The 19,099-nt window shown below is 37.6% G+C and overlaps 1 protein-coding gene across 3 annotated transcripts in view; it reads right to left on the minus strand.

The window, feature by feature from the left end:
- C6H5orf24 (chromosome 6 C5orf24 homolog) overlaps positions 1–19,099 on the minus strand; it is a 109,837-nt gene that overhangs the window by 90,406 nt on the left and 332 nt on the right. The window lies entirely within an intron of this gene.

Consider the following 19,099-nt stretch of genomic DNA (forward strand, 5'->3'; position numbering starts at 1 on the left):
AATATCTCAACAGACATAAAAGTTCATAGAGTAAAGCCCTAAGGTGGCCTATAATTGCTTCATCATTACCTGATAATATCATAATATTTACATACTGTTTGTAATGGTAATGTTTATTCACTATAGGAATATTTTTCTTATTCATATAATAGTTACTTAATTTTTCTTCTTGAGTTATTTATCGATAGTTCACATGCCCTCCGCTGGACTTTGAGTTTTCTGGACCTATCTGTGGCCCTGGCAGACTCAGGAGGTAAGACTGTTTGGCACAGGCCCAAACGTGGCCTGTTTCAACTAAAAATCCTCAGCTCAGAGAGTTTAATTGAGGTCAAAAAGTGGCCTAGGTTGTTTTTGAGGGGAGGTGTAGAGCTGTGCTCCCCAAATATTTTATAATCTGTTAAATGTACCAAGCAATCGACCATATTACGAGTTTTGCGTTATGAGCGGCTCGTTAATAATTTGCAAGTTATTTCCACCACTCACCTTTAATAGCGCTGCTATTACAGGTTTGCAAAAATCTGGCGTTAGCAGGCAATATGGCAGCGTTGAGCTCCATACCGCACACAAATACCAGCGCTGCTTTGAGCTGGTTTTACGTGCTTGTGCACGATTTCCCCATATACATCAATGGGGAGAGCAGGCTAAATAAAAGCCTAACACCTGCAATAAAGGAGCGTAAAGCTCCGTAATGCAGCCCCATTGATTCCTATGGGGAAAGAAAAGTTATGTTTACACCTAACACCCTAACATAAACCCTGAATCTAAACACCCCTAATATTACACTTATTAACCCCTAATCTGCTGCCCCTGACATCGCCTACACCTACATTACACTTATTAACCCCTAATCTGCCGCCCCAATGTTGTCGCTACCTACATTACACTTATTAACCCCTAATCTGCTGCCCCCAATGTCGTCGCTACCTACACTTATTAACCCCTAATTTGCCGCCCCTAACTTTGCTGCCACTATACTAAAGTTATTAACCCCTAAACCTAACCCTAAGTCTAACCCTAACCCTAAAGTAACCATAACCCTAACAGCCACTAACTTTAACATAATTAAAATAAATCTAAATAAAAATTTCAATTAATACCTAAATAATTCCTATTTAAAACTAAATACTTACCTATAAAATAAACCCTAAGCTAGCTACAATATAACTAATAGTTATATTGTAGCTATCTTAGGTTTTATTTTTATTTCACAGCTAAGTTTGCATTTATTTTAACTAGGTAGACTAGTTAGTAAATAGTTATTAACTATTTACTAACTACCTAGTTAAAATAAATACAAATTTACCTGTAAAATAAAACCTAACCTGTCTTACACTAACACCTAACATTACACTACAATTAAATCAATTACATTAATTAAATACAATTAACTTAAATTACAAAAAAGAATAAACACTAAATTACACAAAAATTACCAAATATTTAAAACTAATTACACCTAATCTAATAGCCCTATCAAAATAAAAAGCCCCCCCCCCCCCCAAATAAAAAAAAACCTTAGCCTAAACTAAACTGCCAATAGCCCTTAAAGGGGCCTTTTGCGGGGCATTGCCAAAAGAAATCAGCTCTTTTACCTGTAAAAAAAATACAAACAACCCCCAACAGTAAAACCCACCACCCACACAACCAAACCCCCCAAATAAAATCCTATCTAAAAAACCTAAGCTCCCCATAGCCCTGAAAAGGGCATTTGGATGGGCATTGCCCTTAAAAAGGGCATTTAGCTCTTTTCCATTGCCCAAACCCTAATCTAAAAATAAAACCCACCCAATAAACCCTTAAAAAAAAAACTAACACTAACCCCCCAAAGATCCACTTACAGTTTTTGAACACCGGATACCCATCCTCATCAAGCTGGGAGAAGTCTTCATCCAAGCAGGCAGAAAACTCAACGAAGCCGGGAGAAGTCTTCATCCAAGCGGCAAGAAGTGGTCCTCCAGACGGGCAGAAGTCTTCATCCAGACAGCATCTTCTATCTTCATCCTTCCGATGCGGCTCCATCTTCAAGACATCCGGCGCGGAGCATCCTCTTCTGTCGATGGCTACTGAAGAATGAAGGTTCCTTTAAGGGACGTCATTCAAGATGGCTTCCCTTGAATTCCGATTGGATCAGCCAATAGGATTTTTTCAACTTTAATTCCAATTGGCTGATAGAATTCTATCAGCCAATCAGAATTCAAGGGACGCCATCTTGGATGACATCCCTTAGGAACCTTCATTCTTCAGTAGCCGTCGACAGAAGAGGATTCTCCATGCCGGATGTCTTGAAAATGAAGCCGATCTGTGTCTGAAGAATTAAGACAGAAGATGCCGTCTGGATGAAGACTTCTCCCGGCTTGATGAGGATGGATTTCCGGTCTTCAAAAACTGTAAGTGGATCTTCAAGGGTTAGTGTTAGGTTTTTTAAGGGTTTATTGGGTGGGTTTTATTTTTAGCTTAGGGTTTGGGCAATGGAAAAGAGCTAAATGCCCTTTTAAGAGCAATGCCCATCCAAATGCCCTTTTCAGTGCAATGGGGAGCTTAGGTTTTTTAGATAGGATTTTATTTGGGGGGTTTGGTTGTGTGGGTGGTGGGTTTTACTGTTGGGGGGTTGTTTGTATTTTTTTTTTTTACAGGTAAAAGAGCTGATTTCTTTGGAGCAATGCCCTGCAAAAGGCCCTTTTAAGGGCTATTGGCAGTTTAGTTTAGGCTAGGGTTTTTTTTCTTGGGGGGGGGGGGGCTTGGTAGGGCTATTAGATTAGGTGTAATTAGTTTAAATATTTGATAAATTATTTTTTAATATGTGTAATTTAGTGTTTATTTTTTTTTAATAATTTAGTTAATTGTATTTAATTAATGTAATTGATTTAATTGTAGTGTAATGTTAGGTGTTAGTATAAGACAGGTTAGGTTTTATTTTACAGGTAAATGTGTATTTATTTTAACTAGGTAGCTAGTAAATAGTTAATTACTATTTACTAATTTTTATTTAGATTTATTTTAATTATATTAAAGTTAGGGGTGTTAGGGTTAGGTTTAGGGGTTAATAACTTTAGTATAGTGGCGGCGGTGACGTTGGGTGTGGCAGATTAAGAGTTAATAATATTTAACTAGTGTTTGCGATGCGGGAGTGCAGCGGTTTAGGGGTTAACATGTTTATTATAGTGGCAGCGATGTTCAGAGCGGCAGATTAGCTGTTAATAGGTAGTTTATGGGTGTTAGTGTACTTTGTAACACTTTAGTTATGAGTTTTATGCAACAGCTTTGTAACGTAAAACTCATAACTACTGACTTTAGATGGCGGTACGGATCTTGTCAATATAGGCTGTACCGCTAACTTTTTGGCCTCCCAAGCAAAACTCGTAATACCGGCGCTAAGGAAGTCCCATTGAAAAACGACTTTTTGAAAGGTGCGGTAGTTACGTTGCTTTACGGTCAAAAAATTGTGTGGTACAGCTATACCTGCAAGACTCGTAATAGCAGCGGTAGTGAAAAAGCAGTGTTATGAGGCTTTTTCACTCATAACGCAAAACTCGTAATTAAATAATAATAATTTAATGTAAAATAAAAATAAAACATTACTTCCGATGCTGTATGGAATTGAGCAATAATGCCAGTCTAAGATCTGACCTATTAGGTATGTCCACAGTACCAGTCTTATACTTCTGTCTATATTCTACCCTGTGTGTCTCCACACACATTTTATCCTCTACCTGTAAGACACCTCTAATCATACTCATTTAAGGGTCATTATAGTGATAAAATTACATGCTCTAATTTGTTAGAGCATGTCATTTTATCACTAGTGACACTGCAATGCTATGTGTTTAACCCCCAATTTAGTTAAAGGGACAATCTATACCAGTATTTTTTATTGTTTTAAAATATAGTTAATCCCTTTATTACCCATTCCCCATTTTTCATAACCAACCAACACAATTTTATTAATACACTTTTTACCTCTGTCATTACCTTGTATCTAAGCCTCTGCAAACTGCCCCCTTATTTCAGTTATTTTGACAGATTTGCATTTTAGCCAATCAGTGCAGACTCCTAGGTAACTCCACAGGCGTGAACACAATGATATCTATATGACACACATAAACTGACGCCCTCTAGTTGTGGAAAAAAAGTCAAAATACATTCAGATAAGAGGCAGCCTTCAAGGGCTAAGAAATTAGCATATAAGCCTACCTAGGTTTAGCTTTCAACTAAGAATACCAAGAGAACAAAGCAAAATTGATGATAAAAGTAAATTGGAAAGTTGTTTCAAATTACATACCCTATCTGAATCATGAAAGTTTATTTTTGACTAGACTGTCCCTTTAAAGTAGAGCTTGGGAGACGCAGAACACTGCTGGTCCAGAAATAAAAACGCTGCTGATCCAATCAAAAGCCCTTTAATTATTATCATGAAAAAGAAAATGATCTGAGTAACATACACTCAGGGTGAAAACTTTAAAAGTCTTACTTTTCAAAATAGCATCACTCACTTAGTAAACGGCCCATCACAGAGACAGGTTAAAGGTGTTAACAAAGAAAAGCTCTATAGAAATCTTATCCACTGCATGTTTCTTTGTTCTTACCATGCAAAAGATGAACTCTATGGGGGATATTTATCAAAGCGTCAACTATGTTGCATTCGCGAGCGTCAATACGCACGCCTAACATTGCCAAACATTGCAGCCGCAGATCTCAATACGCTCTCCTTATTTATAAAAAAAAAAGCCGTCAAAAACATGCGCACCAAGTACCTGGCGATGAGCATCGGACTGTTGTTAAAGTGAAAGTAAATCCTAGCATTTTACAAACGCTAGGATTTACTATTGAAACAAATAAATGGCACTTTCATTCATGAATCATGAAAGTTTATTTTTGACTAGACTGTCCCTTTAAAGTAGAGCTTGGGAGACGCAGAACACTGCTGGTCCAGAAATAAAAACGCTGCTGATCCAATCAAAAGCTCTTTAATTATTATCATGAAAAAGAAAATGATCTGAGTAACATACACTCAGGGTGAAAACTTTAAAAGTCTTACTAGTCAAAATCGCATCACTCACTTAGTAAACGGCCCATCACAGAGACAGGTTAAAGGTGTTAACAAAGAAAAGCTCTATAGAAATCTTATCCACTGCATGTTTCTTTGTTCTTACCATGCAAAAGATGAACTCTATGGGGGATATTTATCAAAGCGTCAACTATGTTGCATTCGCGAGCGTCAATACGCACGCCTAACATCGCCAAACATTGCAGCCGCAGATCTCAATACGCTCTCCTTATTTATAAAAAAAAAAGCCGTCAAAAACATGCGCACCAAGTACCTGGCAATGAGCATCGGACTGTTGTTAAAGTGAAAGTAAATCCTAGCATTTTACAAACGCTAGGATTTACTATTGAAACAAATAAATGGCACTTTCATTCATGAAGTATAAGATACTTCATGTAGAAAGCTCCTTTATTTGATTCAATCGATCGCCAGCAGAGCACGGCTAAAAACAATTTTGGCTAACAGGTGACGTTTTCACCTCTTAGCCAATAGCAGTGCGGTAAATCCGGGTTCCATGGGCGCCAAGCCGGATTTACAGCACTGCTATTGGCTAAGAGGGCTGCTGTAACAGCTAAAAACGGCGATCGATTGAATCAAATAAAAGAGCTTTCTACATGAAGTATCTTATACTTCATGAAAAAAGTGCCCTTTATTTGTTTCAATAGTAAATCCTAGCGTTTGTAAAACGCTAGGATTTACTTTCACTTTAACTAGCAGTCATCAATCTCGCGTCTATTTGGCTTTTTCCCAACTTTTTTTATACCATTTCACTAAACGCTGCTACTATACTAAAATGTTTAACCCCTATCCCGCCACTCCCCGACTTCGCCGCAACCTAAAGTTATTAACCCCTACCCCGCCACCACTAAATAAACTTATTAACCCCTAAACCTCTGGCCTTCCACATCACCACCACTAACTAAACCTATTAACCCCTACATCACAAAAAAATAAATTAAGCTATTAACCCCTAAACCTAACAACCCCTTAATTTTAAATTAAAATGACAACATCCCTATCTTCAAATAAAATACAACTTACCTGTAGAATTAAAATTAACTAATTTTAAACTATTAATTAACCTAGTATTATACTACAATTAAACTACCAATTAAACTAAATTACATCTTAAAAACCTAACCCTGCTAAAAATATTTAAATATACAATTAAACATTCTTACAAAGTCCTAAGTTACAAAAAAAAACAATAAATTACAAAAAATAACAAACCAAATTATCAAAAATAAAAAACATTACACTTAAAAAGGATGTAAAACCCATTTTTTTTCTTTAATGATTTCGATAGAACATAACATTTTAAACAACTTTCTAATTTACTTCTATTATCATATTTTCTTCGTTTTCTTGTTATCCTTATTTGAAAAGCAGAAATGTAAGCTCAAGAGTGTGCACGTCTGCAGCACTATATAGCAGCAGTTTTGCAACAATGTTATACATTAGCACTAGATGGCAGCACTATTTCCTGTCCTGTAGTGCTTCAGGCATGTGCATGCTACCTAACTAGGTATCTCTTTAACAAAGAATAACATGAGAATGAAACATTTTTGATAATAGAAGTAAATTGGAAACTTTTTAAAAATTGTATCCTCTATCTGAATAATGAAAGAACATTTGGGGGTTTAATGTCCCTTTAATCTTATAGCCCTATCAAAATAAAAAAGTCCCCCCAAAATAAAAAAAAACCCTAGCCTACAATAAACTACCAATGGCCCTTAAAAGGGCCTTTTGTGGGGCATTGTCCCAAAGATAACAGCTCTTTTACCTGGCAAAAAAAAATACAAACACCCCCCCAACAGTAAAATCCACCATCCAACCAACCCCCCCAAATAAAAAAAAAACTATCTAAAATAACCTAAGCTACGCATTGCCCTGAAAAGGGCATTTGTATGGGCATTGCCCTTAAAAGGGCATTTAGCTATTTTACTGCCCATACCCTAACCTAAAATTAGAACCCACCCAAAAAACCCTTAAAAAAACCTAACCCCCACCGATCTACTTACAGTTCTTGAAGTCCCGCTTGAAGGATCCATCTAGCCGGCGAAGTCCTTATCCATGTGGCAAGAAGTCTTCATCCATGCGGCAAGAAGTCTTCACCAGATGGCCTCTTCTATATTTATCCTGCCGGAGCGGAGCAGGTCCATCCTGAAGACATCCGGCGAGGTGCATCCTGAAGACATCCGGTGAGAAGCATCCTCTTCATACGGTCGCTGCTGTACACTGATTCTTCAATGCAAGTGACGTAATCCAAGATGGTGTCCTTTGCATTACTATTGGCTGAAAGATTTCATCCGGCCAATAGGAATTAGAGCTGCTAAAATCCTATTGGCTGTTCTAATCAGCCAATAGGATTGAGCTCTCATCCTATTGGCTGTTCCAATCAGCCAATAGAGTGAGAGCTCAATCCTACTGGCTAATTGGAACAGCCAATAGAATGAGAGCTCAATCCTATTGGCTGATTGGAACAGCCAATAGGATTTTAGTAGCTCTAATTCCTATTGGCTGATTGAAATCTTTCAGCCAATAGGAATGCAAGGGATGCCATCTTGGATTGCATCACTTGCATTGAAGAATCAGTGTACGGCGGCGACCATATGAAGAGGATGCTCCGCACTGGATGTCTTCAGGATGGACCCGCTCCGCGCCGGGTGGATGAAGATAGAAGAGGCCGCCTGGATGAAGACTTCTTGCCGCCTGGATGATGACTTCGCCGGCTGGATGGATCCTTCAAGCGTGACTTCAAGAAATGTAAGTGGATCGTCGGGGGTTAGTGTTAGGTTTTTTTAAGGGTTTTTTGGGTGGGTTTTATTTTTAGATTAGGGTCTGGGCAGTAAAAGAGCTAAATGCCCTTTTAAGGGCAATGCCCATACAAATGCCCTTTAGAGGGCAATGGGTAGCTTAGGTTATTTTAGATAGTTTGCGTTGGTTGGGTGGTGGGTTTTACTGTTGGGGGGGTGTTTGTATTTTTTTTACCCGGTAAAAGAGCTGTTATCTTTGGGGCAATGCCCCACAAAAGGCCCATTTTTTTAAGGGCCATTGGTAGTTTATTGTAGGCTAGGGGGGGGTTTTTATTGGGGGGGGGCTTTTTTATTTTGATAGGGCTATAAGATTAGGTGTAAAAAAATTATTTTTGATAATTTGGTTTGTTATTTTTCATAATTTAGTGTTTGTTTGTTTTTGTAACAGCTGTTTTTTTGTAATTTAGGACTTTGTAAGAATGTTTAATTGTATATTTAAATATTTTTAGTAGGGTTAGGTTTTTTTAATATGTAATTTAGTTTATTTAATTGTAGTATAATACTAGGTTAATTAATAGTTTAAAATTAGTTTATTTTAATTCTACAGGTAAGTTTTAATTTTTTTGAAGATAGGGATGTTGTCATTTTAATTTAAAATTAAGGGGTTGTTAGGTTTAGGGGTTAATAGCTTAATTTATTTTTTTGCGATGTGGGGGGCTGACGGTTTAGGGGTTAATAGGTTTAGTTAGTGGTGGTGATGTGGGAGGCCAGATGTTTAGGGGTTAATAAGTTTATTTAGTGACGGCGGTGTCGGGGAGCGGCAGAATAGAGGTTAATAACATTATGTAGGTGTCGGCGATGTCGAGGGTGGCAGATTAGGGGTGTTTAGACTCAGGGTTTATGTTAGGGTGTTAGGTGTAAATGTAACTTTTTTTCTACCATAGAAATCAATGGGGTATGCTTCATTCTCTTGCAGCATCGAACATAAGCTTTCGGTGCTTTCAGACTCCCATTGATTTCTATGGCATCCGCGGCCTCAAGGGTGGCGGATTGAAAACCAGGTACGCTGTGTCGGGAAAGACGCAAGCGTACCTGTTAAATATTTGATAAATGGGGAAAAGTGTCAAATAGAGCCGAATGTGTATTCAGAACATCTGTAATGACGTAAGCATCATGTATCAATTATATTTAGCAGTTTTTTTAATTTATCACTTGATTAAACACAAAGTTCTTAATAACCCATCAAACCCAGAACAAGTATATATGTATTCTCAAACTTCTATGGTCCATATTTTAAGCTAAAGGGGCACTAAAGACAAAATTAAACTTTAATGATTCACATAGGGCATGCAGTTTTAGTAGGCTTTCCAATTTATTTGCATTATTAAATCGGCACAGTCTTTTATATGCACACTTTTTGGGACACCAGTTACTACTGAGCATGTGCAAGATTTCACAGTGTATACGTATATAAGTGTGATTGGCTCATAGCTGTCACATGATGTTGTCTTTGTCAACAATCTTTTTTATTTATATTTTATTTTTACACATTTTAGTCAATGTAGGCAGTTTTTAGCCATCTTTATGTTAATATTCTGTCTAGCTTAGATTTCAGACTAGATAACCTGGCGCTGAAGAGACAAACTGCATTTCTTCCAATGGACCAAATCAGGAAATCAGATTATTGGAGATTGGGGGAAAAGTCAGTCTGCAGCCCAGAGTAGTATATCATTGTGTTCCACCAAAACCAAATATGTGCCCTGCCAGCAGTCTGCACAGAATGAGTACAGGGCTAAGGACATTACCAGAGTTCCCTCTAAGAACTTGTAACAAATGCTAGTCATTACTTCACGTGGCCATCCTCCATTCAAGAAGCCTCTGAATTAACACGTATATAATTAATTAGATTGAAAAGTCTGAGATTAAGGGCAAATTTTATCATGAGGTGAATTGAGCCAGCAACTGATATTTATGAAGCAGCTATTTAAAACGCTGCTTCATAAACCCTCTTGCACATTTGGATTTTGCGGATGAAAATCATCCAGAATCATTCAACCGGGGTGATTGACAAGCCCTACTCTCATCCAATTGGTTGTGTGAGGGTAGGGGGGCAGCATTGCACAAGCATTCACCTGTGCAATGTAAATTATGGTGAACAGATGCGGATAAGTTCACAACATGTGAACCCTTTCCGTTCACAGATTGATAAATCTTGCCCGTACAAGAGTCAGACTGACAATTAAATAGATTTTTGTGCATGGTTTTAGCACAAACAAATCACTGTTGAAGATAGTTCGGATAGACTGCTTGTTTGTTAACACATTTCACTTGTGTTTTTGATGGACCAACAGACTACTTCTCTACGTAATGGGATTATAAAATTGAAAATTGCAAAATAAATTAACAAGCCTCCAAGAGAAAAAAGGTAATCAAGGGCGCGATCCGATATCGATCGCAGTTTGCGGCGCAAGCGAGGGAACCGGCGTCGCCCGCAGTTTCAGCTCTCAACTCGAGCCATCCCATATAGGTCGCCGTCAGATGCTAACGTGCCGTAAGTCTCACAAACCAGCGATGTCCAGAAATCTGCGTAAGTACAAATTTCTGGCGTCGCCAGTGACTTGCGCCACGTTAGAATCTGCCGGCGCCTATAAAACCTGACTAAAGTCTAAAACACCCGCACTGTCTAACACGCCTCCCTAACATAGCCCGCACTGTCTAACACGCCTCCCTAACATAGCCCGCACTGTCTAACACGCCTCCCTAACATAGCCCGCACTGTCTAACACGCCTCCCTAACATAGCCCGCACTGTCTAACACGCCTCCCTAACATAGCCCGCACTGTCTAACACGCCTCCCTAACATAGCCCGCACTGTCTAACACGCCTCCCTAACATAGCCCGCACTGTCTAACACGCCTCCCTAACATAGCCCGCACTGTCTAACCCTCTATCCGCTATCCCCCCTCACTATCCTAACAATAAAAAAGCTATTAACCCCTAAACCGCCGCTCCTTTACCCCGCCGCAACCTAATAAAGTTATTAACCCCTAAACCGCCGCTCCCGTACCCCGCCGCCAGCTATATTATATCTATAACCCCCTAAAGTGAGCCCTTAACACCGCCGCCATCTATATTAAAATTATTAACCCCTAATCTAAGCCCCTTACACCGCCGCCATCTCTATTAAAATGATTAACCCCTAATTTAATCTACCTACCCTGCCGCCAGCTATATTATCTATATTAACCCTAAGTATATTATAGTTAATATAGGTATTACATTATATATATTAACTATATTAACCCTAATTATATTAGGGTTAATATAGTTAATATAGTTACTATAGTATTTATATTAACTATATTAACTCTATCTAACCCTAACTAAATTTATATTAAATTAATCTAATTCATTTATAAACTAAAATATTCCTATTTAAATCTAAATACTTACCTATAAAATAAACCATAAGATAGCTACAATATAATTAATAATTACATTGTAGCTATGTTAGGGTTAATATTTATTTTACAGGTAAATAGTTAATTATTTTAACTAGGTATAATAGATATTAAATAGTTATTAACTATTTAATATCTACCTAGTTAAAATAATTACCCAATTACCTGTAAAATAAATCCTAACCTAAGTTACAAATACACCTACACTATCAATAAATTTAATAAACTACAAACATCTATCTAAAAATACAATTAAATTAACTAAACTAAATTACAAAAAAAAACAAACACTAAATTACAAAAAATAAAAAAAAGATTACAAGATATTTAAGCTAATTACACCTATTCTAAGCCCCCTAATAAAATAATAAACCCCCAAAATAAAAAAAATTCCCTGCCCTATTCTAAATTCAACAAATTTCAAAGCTCTTTACCTTACCAGCCCTTAAAAGGGCCTTTTGTGGGGCATGCCCCAAAGAATTCAGCTCTTTTGCATACAAGAAATACAATACCCCCCCCCCCCCATTACAACCCACCACCCACATACCCCTATTCTAAACCCACCCAAACCCCCCTTAAAAAAGCCTAACACTACCCCCCTGAAGATCTCCCTACCTTGTCTTCACCACACCGGGCCGAACTCCTGATCCGATCCGGGCGATGTCTTCCTCCAAGCGGCAAAGAAGAATTCTTCCTCCGGCGATGTCTTCCTCCAAGCGGCAAAGAAGAATTCTTCCTCCGGCGACGTCTTCCTCCAAGCGGCAGCAAAGTCTTCATTCTTCCGGCGGCATCTTCAATCTTCTTTCTTCGCTCCGCCGCCGCGGAGCATCCATCCCGGCCGACTGCTGAACTTGGAATGATGTACCTTTAAATGACGTCATCCAAGATGGCGTCCGCCGAATTCCGATTGGCTGATAGGATTCTATCAGCCAATCGGAATTAAGTTAAAAAAATCTGATTGGCTGATTGAATCAGCCAATCAGATTCAAGTTCAATCCGATTGGCTGATCCAATCAGCCAATCAGATTGAGCTTGCATTCTATTGGCTGTTCCGATCAGCCAATAGAATGCGAGCTCAATCTGATTGGCTGATTGGATCAGCCAATCGGATTGAACTTGAATCTGATTGGCTGATTCAATCAGCCAATCAGATTTTTTTAACTTAATTCCGATTGGCTGATAGAATCCTATCAGCCAATCGGAATTCGGCGGACGCCATCTTGGATGACGTCATTTAAAGGTACATCATTCCAAGTTCAGCAGTCGGCCGGGATGGATGCTCCGCGGCGGCGGAGCGAAGAAAGAAGATTGAAGATGCCGCCGGAAGAATGAAGACTTTGCTGCCGCTTGGAGGAAGACGTCGCCGGAGGAAGAATTCTTCTTTGCCGCTTGGAGGAAGACATCGCCGGAGGAAGAATTCTTCTTTGCCGCTTGGAGGAAGACATCGCCCGGATCGGATCAGGAGTTCGGCCCGGTGTGGTGAAGACAAGGTAGGGAGATCTTCAGGGGGGTAGTGTTAGGCTTTTTTAAGGGGGGTTTGGGTGGGTTTAGAATAGGGGTATGTGGGTGGTGGGTTGTAATGGGGGGGGGGGTATTGTATTTCTTGTATGCAAAAGAGCTGAATTCTTTGGGGCATGCCCCACAAAAGGCCCTTTTAAGGGCTGGTAAGGTAAAGAGCTTTGAAATTTGTTGAATTTAGAATAGGGCAGGGAATTTTTTTTATTTTGGGGGTTTATTATTTTATTAGGGGGCTTAGAATAGGTGTAATTAGCTTAAATATCTTGTAATCTTTTTTTTATTTTTTGTAATTTAGTGTTTATTTTTTTTTGTAATTTAGTTTAGTTAATTTAATTGTATTTTTAGATAGATGTTTGTAGTTTATTTAATTTATTGATAGTGTAGGTGTATTTGTAACTTAGGTTAGGATTTATTTTACAGGTAATTGGGTAATTATTTTAACTAGGTAGATATTAAATAGTTAATAACTATTTAATAGCTATTATACCTAGTTAAAATAATTAACAATTTACCTGTAAAATAAATATTAACCCTAACATAGCTACAATGTAATTATTAATTATATTGTAGCTATCTTAGGGTTTATTTTATAGGTAAGTATTTAGATTTAAATAGGAACATTTTAGTTTATAAATGAATTAGATTAATTTAATAAGAATTTAGTTAGGGGTGTTAGGGTTAGATAGAGTTAATATAGTTAATATAAATACTATAGTAACTATATTAACTATATTAACCCTAATATAATTAGGGTTAATATAGTTAATATATATAATGTAATACCTATATTAACTATAATATACTTAGGGTTAATATAGATAATATAGCTGGCGGCGGGGTAGGTAGATTAAATTAGGGGTTAATCATTTTAATAGAGATGGCGGCGGTGTAAGGGGCTTACATTAGGGGTTAATCATTTTTATATAGGTGGCGGCGGTGTAAGGGGTCAGATTAGGGGATAGATAAGGTAGATGGCGGCGGTTTTAGAGGCTCACAGTAGGGGGTTAGTTTATGTAGATGGCGGCGGGGTCCGGGAGCGGCGGTTTAGGGGGTAATAACTTTATTAGGGATTTCGGGGGGGGGGGGGGGGGATCGCGGTTGACAGGTAGATAGACATTGCGCATGCGTTAGGTGTTAGGTTTATTTTAGCAGATCGCGGTTGACAGGGAGATAGACATTGCGCATGCGTTAGGTGTTAGGTTTATTTTCTAGTTAGTTTAGGGAGTTACGGGGCTCCAATAGTCAGCGTAAGGCTTCTTACGGCTGCTTTTTGTGGCGAGGTGAAAATGGAGTAAGTTTTCTCCATTTTCGCCACGTAAGTCCTTACGCTGCATATTGGATACCAAACTGCGCGGGTTTGGTATACCTGCCTATGGCCCAAAAAACTGCGGGCGACGGCAGAAATATACGCGCGTAACTTCTAGGTTACGCCGTATATGTGATACCAAATCCGCGCAAATATTGGCGTCGCCGGCTTTTGCGGGCGACGCTTTATATCGGATCGACCCCCTAATGCTTTAACAACCTCAAATATTTAAATCACACTCAAGGTACTACTTTTTTAATGTTCAGACATACAAATATTACAAAGACATTTACAGCATTTACATTAAGTATTTTTATGTATGGCTCATATGTTCGAGTAACTTTAATGCCTTGGATGAAAAGTACTGGCAAAATACTTAGAGACACTAAACACTAAGGGGTCGATTTATTAAAGGCTTTGCAAGCCTTTCAACCCACTACAGCTGCAGGTTCTCACAAGAGAACCTGCACGCCGTATTTAACAAGCAGCGATCATCAGACCGGTGCTTCCCTAATCTTTTGACACCTCCAAATTGGCAAAATTCAATCTCCACAGTCTAGTCCGACCGGGGAGATTGATAGCTTCTGTCCGCGCGTGATTGGCTGTGTGCGGGCAGGAGGCGGAATTGCACATGAGCGCAAAATAGCCACCAGGAGAAATCAGCCCGCCAGAGGAGAGCTGCAACGGACATGGGTGCGTATGTGCGCCCCTGTCCGCCTCAGCTTGATAAATCGCCCTCTAAATATGTTTCCTGCACCTCCTTGTAATCATGGGTGCTGTCAATATGGAACCTAAGTTACACTGCAGGTATCTGAAGTTGCTGCACATGTGCAAACAGGTCAGCAATGGAATTTAGTGAAAGATAGATTTCATGGGGGTTACTATGACTACACTTATAAAATGCATTTAGTGTTTAAAGACATATTTATTTACCATATATTAACAAACTAAATACTTGATTTCAGGAGTTGCTTATTTAAAATCCAAAATTTAAACGGACATCATGGAAATAACAGAAATGTGCAAAAGTGCATTTAAATTTAAGATAGAAACATGTTTTGTAATATATTTCTATTAGCAAAAAAGGATCTAGTAAAAGTTTTGGCAGCATACAGTCATACACACATGCTAGTTTAACATCAGTCAGCAACGGGTTGAATGACACAAATTAAAGTGACGGTAAATTTCAGGCATTAAGGATATTGCAAGGAAAAATATATTAGTGTACAAGCAAAACGCATTTAAAAAAAGATATATATATATATATATATATATATATATATATATTATACAAGATATCTTCTGCCCCCCCCCCCCTTCATTTACTCTTTTGGCTGGTCTATGACAGAGAGAGCAGTCTCACCCAGTCTCTACATAGGCTTCCTAAGGGCTTTCAAAGGGCTGGACTTCATGAGTGTCATATGACACACATGCTGATTGGATGTTCATTGGAATTGTAAAAAAAGTTCATCCCAGTGAGCCGACATAACACTGTAATAGAAACATTACTATAGGTGCAGAGTTAAAGGGGCATAAAACCCAATTTTTTTTAAAGATTATTATAAAGCATACAATTTTAAACAACTTTCCAATTTACTTCTATTATCTAATTGTCTTCATTATCTTGGTATCCTTTGTTGAAGAAACAGCAATGCACATGGGTGAGCCCATAACATGAGGCATATATTTGCAGCCACCAATCAGACGCTTCTGTTTTTTTACCTAGGTATGCTTTTCAATAAAGACAATTTGCGTTTCTACAAAGGCAGATTTCAATAAAATTATTGGGGGTTCATTTTTAAAATTTCCACTGAGTATAAACCCATGCAAATTTGTTATTGCAAATGAATATGTCACTATTAACCTATACCTCTAGTCATATCTTCACATTTATAACTGCTTTTTGTTTCAGCAGTCATATGCATTTCCTTTTTTTGCTAAATATTTCCTGTTATATTTATTGTTGGTTACTTTGAAACATCTTCAGTACATATATATTTGTGGTGGTCATTCCAGACATAATTCTATTATATAAGAAAGAAGCTTTTTCATGGGCATAAAAATATGCTTAGAAATGTAAACAACAAGGAGAACCCAAACTAATATGGAAATAATCTAACTATGTTAACTGGAGAAGCAACTGAGTGCATTTAACATTGGCAAGGATACTCTGTTTTTAATAATGGGCAACGTCAGAAATCTCAAACTAATAAAGCCTCACCCATTACATTTTTATGCACCTATAGGCAGATTGCGGGCATGCACACTCGTGCACACGCCCCCCACCCACCGGCGAGTGTTTCCACACAGCTGGACGGAAGTTCATCAGTGATGGGCCGCCCACCCACTACCCTGCAATTGCTCCCAAACATTCAACGATCGGCACTACCGCTGGCCGATGCAGAGAGGGACACAGAGTGACCCTCTCTGCATCGACAACTCTGCACATCTATTTCTGTAGTGCCCCACTTGGCAGAGAGAAGCCCAGGACTGCAGCAGCGTACAGGATACGTCGCTGGTCCTTAAGGGCATAACGGCCAACGTTGTGCAGGGTACGATGTTGGTCGTTAAGGGGTTAAGGTAATGTTTATTTTTGTTTAGTTAAATAAAACTATTAAAATTGTTATTATTATGGTAATCATTTTCTACTTCCAATAAAGTTGATCAAATTGAACGATTGACCTATTAAACTGGAGATAGTTCAAATTCCAATAATTTGATTAATTTCAATTATCTATCTATGCATATCTAATGCTATATAACCAAATCAGTAGTGGTCTGATATAACGAGAAAAATTATCGGAAAAGTTATTATTCTAAAAATGATAACCATGATTTAAATCGGTCTTAATGACTAGTGATTTAACTTGTGTGAATCCCTATACCTTTGCAACCGCACTACATTACCATGCTTAATCGGAGAGCTGGCGTAAACACAATAAGCTTTAACGACAGCTCTCTGTGCATATGTGATATCTAAATGCAGATACACAAACCAATCACTGGAAAAAAAAAAGTGTTTTGAAAAATGATTCTATTCAAAACTAAAATGCACTAATGGGCCACCAAAGTAAAAAAAAAAAAAATTTTGATTCAGATAAATCATGCAGTTTAAGAAAACTTTCCAATATACAATCATTATAAAAATGTGCATTTATATGTATACTTTCTGAGGCTCTAGTTCCTACTGAGCATGTGCAGAAGTAAACAGTCTATACGTATAGGAATTTTGTGATTGGCTAAGTCTAAGAGTTGTCACGTGACACAATAGAACCTTGACTTTAAAATGAGCAGTAAAATATTTTCTATAAAATTTCAAAGTTAAAGTGATTGTAAACTTTAACGAATTGAAGCCCAGCTTCAAATAATACTCTTAAAAACAGGGGCATTTTAATTCATTAAAGTATACAATGATTATTATTTTTTAAAATACTTACCTTTGCGTTATGGTAAACATAACGCTGATCCTCCACCGCATCTGCTGCTTTCTTTAGCAGATTGATGAAGAATCCAGCATCCTCCAATCATTGTGTGCCCCCTTTGGCGTCTTGCTTGTGGGGCAACACAATGATTGGAGGAAGCCGGATTCATCATAAATATGCTAATGACGGCATGAGATGCCGGCAGAGGACCCACATTATGTTTACCATAAAGCATAGGTAAGTATTTTAAAAAATAAGCATCATTGCAAACTTTAATGAATTAAAGTGCCCCTGTTTTTAAGAGTATTATTTGATACTGGGCTTTAATTTGTTAAAGTTTACAATCACTTTAACTTTGAAATTTGATAGAAAATATTCTACTGCTCATTTTAAATTCAAGGTTCTATTGTATTCTATTGTCTTTTTATTGTGTATTAATCAATTATTCAATTCTACTGTAATTAGTGGTACATTTTTACTAAAATTCCCCAATTTAAGAGGAGTCAGTCAAAATCAAACCCTGTACAGATGCATATAATGACACAGGTGCCAACAAATTAAACAGAACATGTTTAAAATGCCTTAGCATCATAGTTTCAAATAGATATTCATTCAGAACTCAGAAGTGACTTCAAATTTAAACATTACATACTGAACCTAATGTTTTGACCATATGATGAGCAATCCCCTACATGAAATTTATGGCATACAGGTCAGTGGAATAAATATATATATATATATATATATAATTAGATATTAGCAGAGTAAATAAAAGTTGTTTTGGACGACTTGTTCATCACAATAAAACAATTTCTTTTGTTTTGTGCAATGTCAATCCACAGGATCATTAAGTTGTTGTTTTTTTAATAGATTGAGAATTTGCCAAGATCACAAGTGAAGCTTACAGTATATACTTATTGGTTGACATCAAAATTAATTGCCAAGGACGCTGCAAAATCAGTCTACAGTAAAATGTAAATTTAAACTTTTGGAGACCTTTCAGACAAATGCAACAATAAAATAACACATGGGCAGCATTACACTTTATGTGCAAACAAGATTTTGTTATTTTTGCTAGTAGCATGCAAGAACACTAAAGTATCAAGCAATGGTGTTTGTAAACATGAATATGCTGCATAGTCTAAACTCTAAAGTTAGAAGCTTTAGAGTAAAATTCTTGGAGCCATGACTTCCAAGTTAGTGATTTGTCGAACCTTAGCACACCATCTCTTCCTCCACCTCAATATGCATTGCTTACGTCACATCTCCAGATGTGCTGACCAGATCCCTCTAATGGACCAATAAATCTACACTGTGTACTACAGCTTTAAGATCAAATCATTGTGCAAAGCATTTTACAAATGTTTAAATCGTGAGAACGATTGCAATTCATAAACATATCCACAGCACAAGCCATTAGTCTACAAGCTACAGTTCACCAATAAACATCTACACACAAACCGTTTCCAAATCTAGGCTTCATATAAAGACCATTTATTGTACAAACAAGTCAAGAACAATGTTTATGTCAGCACATAATAAAAACACTACCTCGCCCCAATAACATATTAAATTTGATATAGCAGAGTAAA

The sequence above is a fragment of the Bombina bombina genome, chromosome 6, assembly GCF_027579735.1.
Source record: "Bombina bombina isolate aBomBom1 chromosome 6, aBomBom1.pri, whole genome shotgun sequence".
Classification (NCBI taxonomy): domain Eukaryota; kingdom Metazoa; phylum Chordata; class Amphibia; order Anura; family Bombinatoridae; genus Bombina; species Bombina bombina.